This window comes from Corvus moneduloides, chromosome 1 (assembly GCF_009650955.1).
Source record: "Corvus moneduloides isolate bCorMon1 chromosome 1, bCorMon1.pri, whole genome shotgun sequence".
NCBI classification, from domain to species: Eukaryota; Metazoa; Chordata; class Aves; order Passeriformes; family Corvidae; genus Corvus; species Corvus moneduloides.
Window position 1 is genome coordinate 114,097,157 of NC_045476.1, and position 11,085 is coordinate 114,108,241.

At 48.8% G+C, this 11,085-nt stretch overlaps 1 long non-coding RNA gene across 1 annotated transcript; it reads left to right on the plus strand.

The window, feature by feature from the left end:
* The first annotated feature begins 2 nt into the window (after window positions 1–2).
* Window positions 3–8,746, plus strand: LOC116450608. Its single transcript, XR_004242847.1, has 2 exons — window positions 3–1,791; window positions 8,270–8,746. It is a non-coding gene; the product is annotated as an uncharacterized LOC116450608 (long non-coding RNA).
* Window positions 8,747–11,085: the final 2,339 nt, after the last annotated feature.

Sequence of the window (11,085 nt, forward strand, 5' to 3'; positions counted from 1 at the left end):
CCGCGGCGGGAGCGCCCCGGGAGCGGGCTGGAAACGGGCTGGAAACGGGCTGGGGCCCGGATCCGGCTAATCCTGCGAGCCGTGGGCCGAGCCACCGCAGGGGTCCGGGTTGGGGTCCGGAACGGGCCCGACCCCCAGAATGGGGTGCAGGCGGTGTTGGTGCCGCGGATAGGGAACGCCGGTGTGGAGGGCGCAGGGCTGGAGGGAGAGTGTGTCCGGGTCTGGGATCGCCAGTACAACGGAGACATGGAGCTCCTGGAGCGGGTCTAGAGAAGGGCAACAAAGGTGTTTAAGCGACTGGAGCATCTCTGTTGCGATGATACGCTGAAAGCTGGGCCTGTTCGGCCTCGAGAAGAGACGACTGAGAGGGGACCACGTCAATGAGTATAAATATTTCAAGGGAGGTGCCTAGAGCATGGAGCCAGGCTCTCCTCGGTGGTACCAAGCAGTAGGACAAGAGGCAGTGGGCAGAAACTGATGCACAGGAGGTTCCATCTGAGCATAAGAACTTCTTTTCTGTGCAGGTTACTGTGCTCTGGAACAGATTGCCCAGAGAGGGTGAGGATTCCCTCTGACTGGAGATACTCAAAACCATCTGGATGCAATCCTGAGCCGTGTGCCCTAGCACAGGCCTGCTTGAGCACTGTGACCCACTGTGGTCCCTCCCTTCCTGCCCCGTTCTGTGACTGTGATTCTGTGAGAGCTGAGGTGGGCTGTTGCACCCCCGGGGGTCTGGGCAAAAGCTGTGATTGCACAAGGCAGGGGAAGGAAGGCAGAAAAAATGAAAAGGTTCTAGTGGGTGAAATAGGTTTGATTTATAGGAAAGGGTGAAGTGGGAGCTAAAATTATCAACAAAAGAAGTTCATTGGGAGGAGAGGAGATGAGTAATCAACCAGCAATGATTTTTAGGCTTGGTGATAGATAAGGAGCACTGAAGGATGTGTGTGATGGCAACAGCCAGGAGCCTTCAGCATGATAAACCCCAAGTTGTAAACATTAAAACCAGTAGATGTGGAGACCCGAATCTCAACTGCTTCTACAAAAACTCCTGGTATTAGGTGTGGCTAAGGAAACCAAAGCAGTGCTTAAAGATATAAAGGAGAGAATGCCAGAAAGAAACATCTCTTCCTTGGACCGCTCCTAGCTCCCACCTCTAGCAATCCAATGCACCTCTGCTGTTTACAGGTGCAGCTGTGAAGAGCTTCTGCCACAGTTTATACTACTGTCTGGTTGTTGGCATGTGCACTTCTGGACGTGTTTTTGCCATCGAGGTGATCTCCTAAACAAGAAGGATCTTTTCCTTGCTGTTCCCCAGATGTGATTTTCATTTCCAAACAGTAGAACAATGAAATAGAAAATGGCCGTTAAAGTAATCCAAGGTTTGAATGTAGGCCTTAAGCTGAAAGGCTTAGAAATTTCTGTCTTTTCAGTTTGTCATGGAGACGAAGAGTGAAAGTTGATTTTATTGTCCAGTATAGGCTCCTAGATGTGAAAAGGAGGTTTGGGGGAGTGAGGATTACGTTTCACAGAGAAGCTCCAATGGGTGTTACGCTGAAATTATGCTGGATTATGCTGGATCTTGAATTAAGATGGAGTTTACAATTATTAAAGCAATTTAAGTGTTAAAATCGACCAGGAAAAGTGATGAATCTTTTGTTATTTGGACTTGCTGATGGGAGCTTTCTAGAAAAGCTTTGATCCAGTTCTAGGGTGAGATCCTGCAGACCATCTATTTAAGTGAGAGCAGATCCCAGCCGCCTGCCTGTGAATCTAAGTGTGGGATATCTCCATGTGCTAGTTTGAAAACAAACCAGTGGGAGGCACCAAGTCAGAATAACAATTTAATGGAAATTAAAGAAAAGGAGAAAAAAAGGTAAAAGAAAACACTATCAAACTGACAGAGTCAAGGTACAACCTGACACCCTGTTAGGCAGGGTGGTGGTAGCAGTCTGGTAGAATGGTGGCTGCAGTCCTCTGAAGCAGTGATCCTGTAGTGAAACAGTCTGCTCTTCCTCTGGAAGTCCAGTGGTGGCTGTGTAGCTCCTGTCCTCTGGAAATCCAGTGGGAAGCCCGTCTCTCTGGTGTTCAGCCTCAGCTTATATCCACGATGGGATGCTTGGTTCCTCCCTCTGGGTGGAGCATCTCACAATGGGGTAACGAGTCATGAGGCAAAGTGTTGATTAGGCTCATTAACAGAAGATAGTCCGGAGGGAGTTATCTCTGAGTCAGGCGGCAGGACAATGATGGGCAATTAACAGAAAGATAGTCTGGGGGGAGGAGGCAAGGAAACACTGCCCCACCTGATTTCAACAGCTGATGGGGATGGTAATAGAATACACTGCAACCCAGGACATTATCCACCCCTTATTCTATTACCATCTACATTATCCCAAATCAATACCTTCTTAAACTCTAAAACACACATACATATATATATATATATATACACAGTGAAACCTACACACCGTTCTCACCTAAGATTAGGTCTCCTTGTGGTACACAACGGGTTTCCCCATCTTTCTGCATTACCCACCAAGTGCAACCAGGTCCTTGAGCAAAGACAATCCCACGGATGGGTTTGTCTTTGCCTGAGGTGGGATTAATCCAAACAGTCTTTCCTAAAATACCTCTCAGGTGTACCGCAGGGACTCTATCTCCATCCACTGTGTGCAAGGGTTCAGACTCGGCAGGACCAGCTCGATTGATGGACCCTCGGGTATTGACTATCCAGGTGGCCTTTGCTAAGTTCACTTCCCAATTTTTGAAGGTCCCCCCACCAAGTGCCTTTAGGGTAGTTTTAAGTAGTCCATTGCAGCGTTCAACTTTTCCAGCAGCTGGTGCATGATAAGGAATATGATATATCCATTCGATACCGTGTTCTCTGGCCCAGGTGTTGATGAGGCTGTTCTTAAAATGAGTCCCGTTGTCTGACTCGATCCTGTCAGGGGTGCCATGTCTCCACAGGACTTGCTTTTCCAGGCCCAGGATGGTGTTCCGGGCTGTAGCATGAGGCACAGGGTAGGTCTCCAGCCATCCAGTGGTTGCTTCAACCATGGTCAACACGTAGTGCTTGCCTTGGCGGGTTTGGGGAAGGGTGATGTAGTCAACTTGCCAGGCTTCACCATACCTGTACTTTGACCATCGTCCACCATACCACAGAGGCTTCATCCGCTTGGCCTGTTTGATTGCAGCACAGGTCTCACAACTGTGGATGACCTGTGAGATGCTGTCCATGGAAAGGTCCACCCCTCGGTCACGGGCCCATCGGTATGTTGCATCTCTCCCCTGATGACCAGAGGCATCATGGGCCCAACGAGCTAGGAATAATTCTCCCTTGTGCTGCCAGTCCAGATCCACCTGTGATACTTTCACCTTGGCAGCTCGGTCCACCTGCTCGTTGTTGCGATGCTCTTCATTAGCCCGACTCTTGGGTACGTGCGCATCCACGTGTCGAACCTTCACGGTCAGCTTCTCTACTCGGGCGGCGATGTCCTGCCAAATCTCAGCGGCCCAGATGGGTTTCCCTCTGCGCTGCCAGTTGGCTTTTCTCCAGCGATCCAGCCATCCCCACAGAGCATTAGCTACCATCCATGAGTCGGTGTAGAGATAGAGCCTCGGCCACTTCTCTCGTTCAGCGATATCCAAAGCCAGCTGGACGGCTTTAAGCTCTGCAACCTGACTCGATCCACCTTGTCCCTCGGTAGCTTGTGCAACTCGTCGTGTGGGGCTCCATACTGCAGCTTTCCACTTCCGGTTAGCGCCTACAATTCGGCAGGAACCATCAGTGAAGAGGGCATAACGTCTTTCAGTCTCCGGTAGCTCATTATATGGTGGGGCTTCCTCAGCACGAGTCACTTGCTCTTCCTCTTCTTCAGAGGATAATCCAAAAGTCTCACCTTCAGGCCAGTTTGTTATAATTTCTAGAATCCCAGGGCGATTCGGGTTTCCAATACGGGCACGCTGTGTGATGAGGGCGATCCACTTGCTCCATGTGGTGTCGGTGGCATGATGCGTGGAAGGAACCTTTCCCTTGAACATCCAACCCAGCACCGGTAGTCGGGGTGCCAGAAGCAACTGTGCTTCAGTGCCAATTACCTCTGAGGCAGCTTGGACTCCTTCATAGGCTGCCAAGATTTCCTTCTCTGTGGGAGTGTAGTTAGCTTCAGACCCTCTGTAGCTTCGGCTCCAGAATCCCAGTGGTCGGCCACGAGTCTCACCAGGCACCTTCTGCCAGAGGCTCCAGGACAGACCATTGTTCCCGGCTGCAGAGTAGAGCACGTTCTTCACCTCTGGTCCTGTCCTGACTGGGCCAAGGGCTACCGCATGAGCGATTTCCTGCTTGATCTGGGCAAAGGCTTGCTGCTGTTCGGGGCCCCAGTGGAAATCATTCTTCTTGCGGGTAACCAGGTAGAGAGGGCTCACGATCTGGCTGTACTCGGGAATGTGCATCCTCCAGAAACCTATGGCGCCTAGGAAAGCTTGTGTTTCCTTCTTGCTGGTCGGTGGAGACATCGCAGTGATCTTATTGATGACCTCAGTGGGAATCTGACGTCGTCCATCTTGCCACTTTACTCCCAGGAACTGGATCTCTTGGGCAGGTCCCTTGACTTTGCTCCTTTTGATGGCAAAGCCAGCTTCCAGGAGAATCTGGATGATTTTCTCTCCTTTCTCAAACACTTCCTTTGCTGTGTTTCCCCACACGATGATGTCATCGATGTATTGCAGATGTTCTGGAGCCTCACCCTTTTCCAATGCAGTCTGGATCAGTCCGTGGCAAATGGTGGGACTGTGCTTCCACCCCTGGGGCAGTCGGTTCCAGGTGTATTGCACACCCTTCCAGGTAAAAGCAAACTGGGGCCTGCATTCTGCTGCCAAAGGAATGGAGAAGAAGGCATTGGCAATGTCAATAGTGGCGTACCACTTCGCTGCTTTGGACTCCAGCTCGTACTGAAGTTCCAACATGTCTGGCACAGCGGCGCTCAGTGGTGGCGTGACCTCATTCAGGCCACGGTAGTCCACCGTCAGCCTCCATTCTCCACTGGACTTACGCACTGGCCATATAGGGCTGTTGAAAGGTGAATGGGCCTTGCTGACCACCCCTTGGCTCTCCAGTTTGCGAATCATCTCATGGATGGGAACCATAGAGTCTCTGTCGGTGCGGTATTGCCGACGGTGCACTGTTGCTGTGGCGATTGGCACCTGTTGTTCTGCAACTCTTAGCAGTCCCACGGCAGAGGGGTCATCAGAGAGGCCAGGCAATGTACTCAGTTGTCTGATATCTTCTGTCTCCACAGCAGCTATCCCAAAAGCCCAACGATGTCCTTTTGGGTCCTTGAAATATCCATTTCTGAGATAGTCTATGCCGAGAATGCACGGGGCCTCCGGGCCAGTCACGATGGGGTGTTTCTGCCACTCGTTCCCAGTTAAACTCACTTCAGCTTCCAGTACAGTCAGCTGCTGGGATCCTCCTGTCACCCCAGAAATAGAAATGGGTTCTGCTCCCACATACCTTGATGGCATCAGAGTACATTGAGCACCGGTGTCAACCAAAGCCGTGTATCTTTGTGGGTCAGATGTGCCAGGCCATCGGACCCACACAGTCCAAAAGACCCGATTCTCCCTTTCCTCTACCTGGCTAGAGGCAGGGCCCCTCTATTCCTGGTCATGTTGCATGTTGCTCCCTTCCGGTGAATACGTTCCTGAGGTCCCTTCAAGAGGATCGGTCATAGTATCATTCCGGTACCGTCTGGAGTTCTGTGTGCGGGAGACCGGAGCAATGTTGACTCTAGATGCGCTTCTTGTGGTAGTTGTCCCTCTTTTTAGTTCACGTACCCGAGCTGCTAAGGAGGAGGTGGGTTTTCCATCCCACTTACTCATGTCTTCTCCATGTTCCCGAAGGAAAAACCAGAGATTACCTCGTGGGGTGTATCCTCTCTCCCTGGTTGGGGGTCGCCGGCTCCTAATGGCAGAGACTCTTGTTGGTTCTGGTGGGATGTGGTAAATCTCTTCCTTAAGTTCCTTTTTCAGTTTCTGATGGCCTTCTTCAATCAAGCTCCGGACTTGCTCAGCCAAAAGACTTGTTTCCACGGATGAGACATGGGTGCGAAACGGGGCTGTGACGGTGTCCTCGTAAATCCTCAGTTTGTTCACCAAGACGCCCACCCTGTCCTCGCCTTCCCTCCATTGCAGTGTTGCCAGGTAACGGGAGTATAGCTCTGGTCCAAGGCGTGCGAACCTCAGCCACATCTGTGACGTGCACTGGACACCATCTGGGCTCTTAGGAAATCTCTCATCTTCTGAGAAAATGATCTCCAGCACAGCCAATTCCCTCAGGCACCGGATACCTTGTTCCATTGTGCTCCATTTTCCTTGGTGCACCTGGAGGTCTTCTTTACAAAGGTACCTGTCCCTTACACTTGTAAGCAGTCGCCGCCAGAGGCTGAGGGTTTCTTGGGTTCTCCCGATCCCCTGGTCAATGACCACATCCCGGGACAGAGATCCCAGTTGCCTGGCCTCACTTCCGTCCAGAATGGTGTCATTGGCTGCAGCGTCCCAGATGCGGAGCAGCCAGGTCAGGATAGACTCGTTCGTCTGGCGGGTGAATTCCCTCCGCAGGTCTCGCAGCTCACCCAGGGATAGCGACCGAGTGATGATCTCTGGCTCTGCCTCTTCTGCTGGGTGCGAAGGTCCTGCTGCATCCTCGTCAGTCACTATGCGGACTGATTTGCTTTTTGATTTCTTCTTCTGCACGGGGGCAACTGCAATCGGTTTAGGCTGTTCTGGTTCAGTGATGGTTTGCGTGGGGACGCTGACAGTGCTTTTGGTTCCCTTCTCCTCTGTGTCAGTCTGCGTGGACATGGACGCTGTTGTCTTGCGTCTGGGTTCTTTCTCCTCTGTGTCAGTCTGCGTGGACATGGACGCTGTTGTCTTGTGTCTGGGTTCTTTCTCCTCTGTGTCAGTCTGCGTGGACATGGATGCTGTTGTTTTGCATTTGGTTTCTTTCTCCTCTGTGTCAGTCTGCGTAGACATGGACGCTGTTGTCTTGCATCTGGGTTCTTTCTCCTCGGTGACAGTCTGCGTAGACATGGACGCTGTTGCTTTGCATTTGGTTCCTTTCTCCTCTGTGTCAGTCTGCGTAGGCATGGTGTTTGTTGCTCTGCTCTTTTTCCCTCCCTCATCCTGAGGATGCTGTGCCATAGCTCTGATTCTAAGCATGGTGTACATGGTGCAGGCTGTACAGAGAAGACAAAGCAGAACTGACAGCAAGTTTATGCCGTCTTTGACATCCAGAGGGAATTCAATATTTTCAAAAACTGCTGTGCCTGGCCTGAAAGGCTGGAAGAAACCACTCTCTACTCCTCCCACCAGGGGCTGGGTGCGATTGTTGAGGAGATCCCAGACATAGGAGCCCAGACTAGGACAGCCAAACAAAACTGAGTATATACTCTGAATGGTATTCATCGCCTCACAGGTTATTATGCTGTAGACATAATAAACCATTAAAGCAATTCTCATACCATTCCCTGGTTTTAACAGGAGTAATACTACAGGCAGGTAGTTCCCCATGTGAGGAAAAATATAGAGAGCAAGATACAGTACCCACATAGACAAGCTGAGCACCATGGTGAATAGGTTTCCGTTAACACAAAATTGTAATTCTGACTTTCTCTCAAAGCTGCCCCACGTTGGGCGCCAAATTATGTGCTAGTTTGAAAACAAACCAGTGGGAGGCACCAAGTCAGAATAACAATTTAATGGAAATTAAAGAAAAGGAGAAAAAAAGGTAAAAGAAAACACTATCAAACTGACAGAGTCAAGGTACAACCTGACACCCTGTTAGGCAGGGTGGTGGTAGCAGTCTGGTAGAATGGTGGCTGCAGTCCTCTGAAGCAGTGATCCTGTAGTGAAACAGTCTGCTCTTCCTCTGGAAGTCCAGTGGTGGCTGTGTAGCTCCTGTCCTCTGGAAATCCAGTGGGAAGCCCGTCTCTCTGGTGTTCAGCCTCAGCTTATATCCACGATGGGATGCTTGGTTCCTCCCTCTGGGTGGAGCATCTCACAATGGGGTAACGAGTCATGAGGCAAAGTGTTGATTAGGCTCATTAACAGAAGATAGTCCGGAGGGAGTTATCTCTGAGTCAGGCGGCAGGACAATGATGGGCAATTAACAGAAAGATAGTCTGGGGGGAGGAGGCAAGGAAACACTGCCCCACCTGATTTCAACAGCTGATGGGGATGGTAATAGAATACACTGCAACCCAGGACACTCCAGTTGAACGTTTTGTTCTTAATACCAATGGTGACCTATGTAGAGTCACATTTACTCGTGCCAGCTGAATGGAAGCCGAATGCTCTATGGTGTGAAGCTGCTCTGAATACATCCTTCCCTTTAGAGAAACCCTTAGCTGATCAGTGCTCGGGCAGTCACAGACCATGCATTTCCAGGATTTGGGGAAGGCACTAGAGGGTGCTGTGCTGAAAGAGAAGAAAACGGCATTTGTATCTGCAGGAAAAATCATCCCGACGAAGAACCACTGCCTCCCGCTTTTTCCTCCGAGACCGTGTAGGGCTCTTCGTGCAGTAGCAGCCGTGTGCCTTTTTACTAAAGGAGGGGATCAGTAGATGCTGGTTTCCCTCAATCTTACACAAACTGACATAAGGAGTGTGGAGAGAAAGAGTGCAACCTGATGTATAAATATGAGCTAGGATTACCTTGACATTAAAACTGTAAAAGCTTGGTTGGACATTATTAAATGCACCTTTTTTCTTAGTAAATTCAGGCCCTGGGGGAACCTTGGGTGGGGACATGGGGACACTGGAAGTGCTTGCCCTGGCTGTGTCTCTGTGGCCTGTGACAGGACCATCTGAGCAGGGCTCCTTCCCATCCTGAGTTGGTTGGATACAGGCCAGCTTGGATCCAAAAGCTGGGGCTGTCATCAGCACCACAGTGCGGTAGGCCAACAGGCCTGGCAGGATATATGGATGCTAGAAGATGGCTCAGAGCAAGTCCAGATCTGTTTAGAAAAGGTTTTTAATGCTGTGAAATCTTCCGTGGGCCGGTTCCGAGGAGCACAAGTGGTAGGTGAACCCTCAGCCAGTACAAGCAGGTGCTGTGATACAGCAAAAGGTGTGGGGAAGGAAACCAAAGCCCTTGGCAAGGCATGCTTTAGGCACCTGTGTGATACCTGTGATAGAACAAAGATTGACTTTAAATAACCAGAGACTCAGGAATTAAAATGCTGCATTTACATTTCTTGTTTCTTTGAAGGTCAAGATGAGTTACCCTCATTCAATATATTGGCAGATGCATTTATTAATGTATAATTTATTTTCTGTGGGGAACATAATGTTCTTGGGAACCTCTCTATCATAGAACAGTTTGGGTTGCAAGGGACCATGCACAGGGATGCCATTCTCTAGATCAGGTTGCCCAGGGCCCCATCCAACCTGGCCTTGAACACTCAGGGGGATGAGGCATCTACAGCTCCAGTGTATCTTCTGTGCATCTTCAGTAAAGGAAACGTAGCAATCCAGGAGATGTTTAAAGTAGCAACACCCCCTATTTTTGTTACCTCTTCCATTTCAGCAGTTTTCAAATGTTTTACATTCTGAGTCACAATGTACAGCTGGGGGAAGGAACAAGAACAAATCTCTAGTTGCATTTTTAATGTTTGTAACTAGTATATGAAACAAATCCCAGTAGAGTTCACCAGATCAGAGGGAAGCTCAGCACCTGCTGCCCTCTCCTCTTGCTGCACAATTCTTGACTTGCTTCTGGCTACAGCCTCAGTGGCTACTGTAGGAAAATCCCACCTGTGGAAGAGGCTGTATATCCTTTTATTACCAGGCTGTTTTACTAGTTAGCTACTCTTTCCATTTTCTCTCCTGTTGCCTTCAGCAGGAATAGGGAGGCTTGAAGAGAATCAGATTTTTTGCATTCTACCAATGCCAGTGAACCTAATACAGTCATAGAAAAATGAAAAGGTGGAGGCAAATCAACAAAAACAGGATCATGTAAGAATCTGGACTTCTTGATTTCTCAAGCAGCTTGTAAAATTCCAGCTTCACCAGTATAAAGGCAGCCAGGGTGATAGATGCTGGCTCTTCACAGCTTACACGTTTCACATCTCTTGAAGACTTGCAGTTGAGATTGTGAGCATTACTTCTCCTAACAGTGGAAACCTTTGGCTGCTTTTTTTATTCCAAGTATCAGTATTCCTGTAGATAGGCACCTTGCTTACAGTAAACAAGTGCCAACATCAGTGTACCAGAACACGCAAACTGTAATTTGCACGTCTAGACTTTGTTATTATAGCATTTTAGTTGCAATTTATCCCAGACACACAAGTCAATGTAATTTTACACTTCATTATGTCTGCTGCTGCTTTCCCACATAAAATCAGCATTTAAAAAGAACTGCAGAACTTCAGCATTACTAAAAAACTCTGGAAATGACAGTAGGTGCCAATCTGTAGAGCAAAAACCATTTTTCCACAATGCCTCCCTCTTCCCACTAGTCATTAGCTATTCATAACAGGGTTTATGCTATTTCTCAGATTTATGAAATTACAAGATACTACTTTTTATTAATAAATTACTCAAGCAAAAGGTTTTGAGCCTGCAGAGGTAGCCAGTTACACATAAAGGAAAGCAGAAAAGCAATCCTCAACCTAATCTGGGTCTAGAGAGACCACAGGCCTTTCCAACTGCTCCAAATTTCCTATTACAATGTGCATATTTAAGTAAGAGATGTTTATTCATCTTACTATATTTTTCCCCTCCCAGTATCTGACAGAAGATTAAAGCAGGTCATAATTATCCCTTTTATTGCTTGACAAGCTCACAGTCAATGTGACTGGTGATCTGAAGATTGTCTTTAGTGTACTCCAGGCACAGCTTAGATAGTGCTGACATTTCTGACACAGCAAGCTCAACATAGAGGAACTTCCTGAAATCACATGAATGGCTTCTATTTATCTGTACTTCCCAGCTCTGTGACCTTCAAAGGACATACAACCATTCACATGTAATTTGTCCTTACTGCTCTATTGTTCTGCAGGCCTTGGTGGATTACCCAGGGAGATTTAT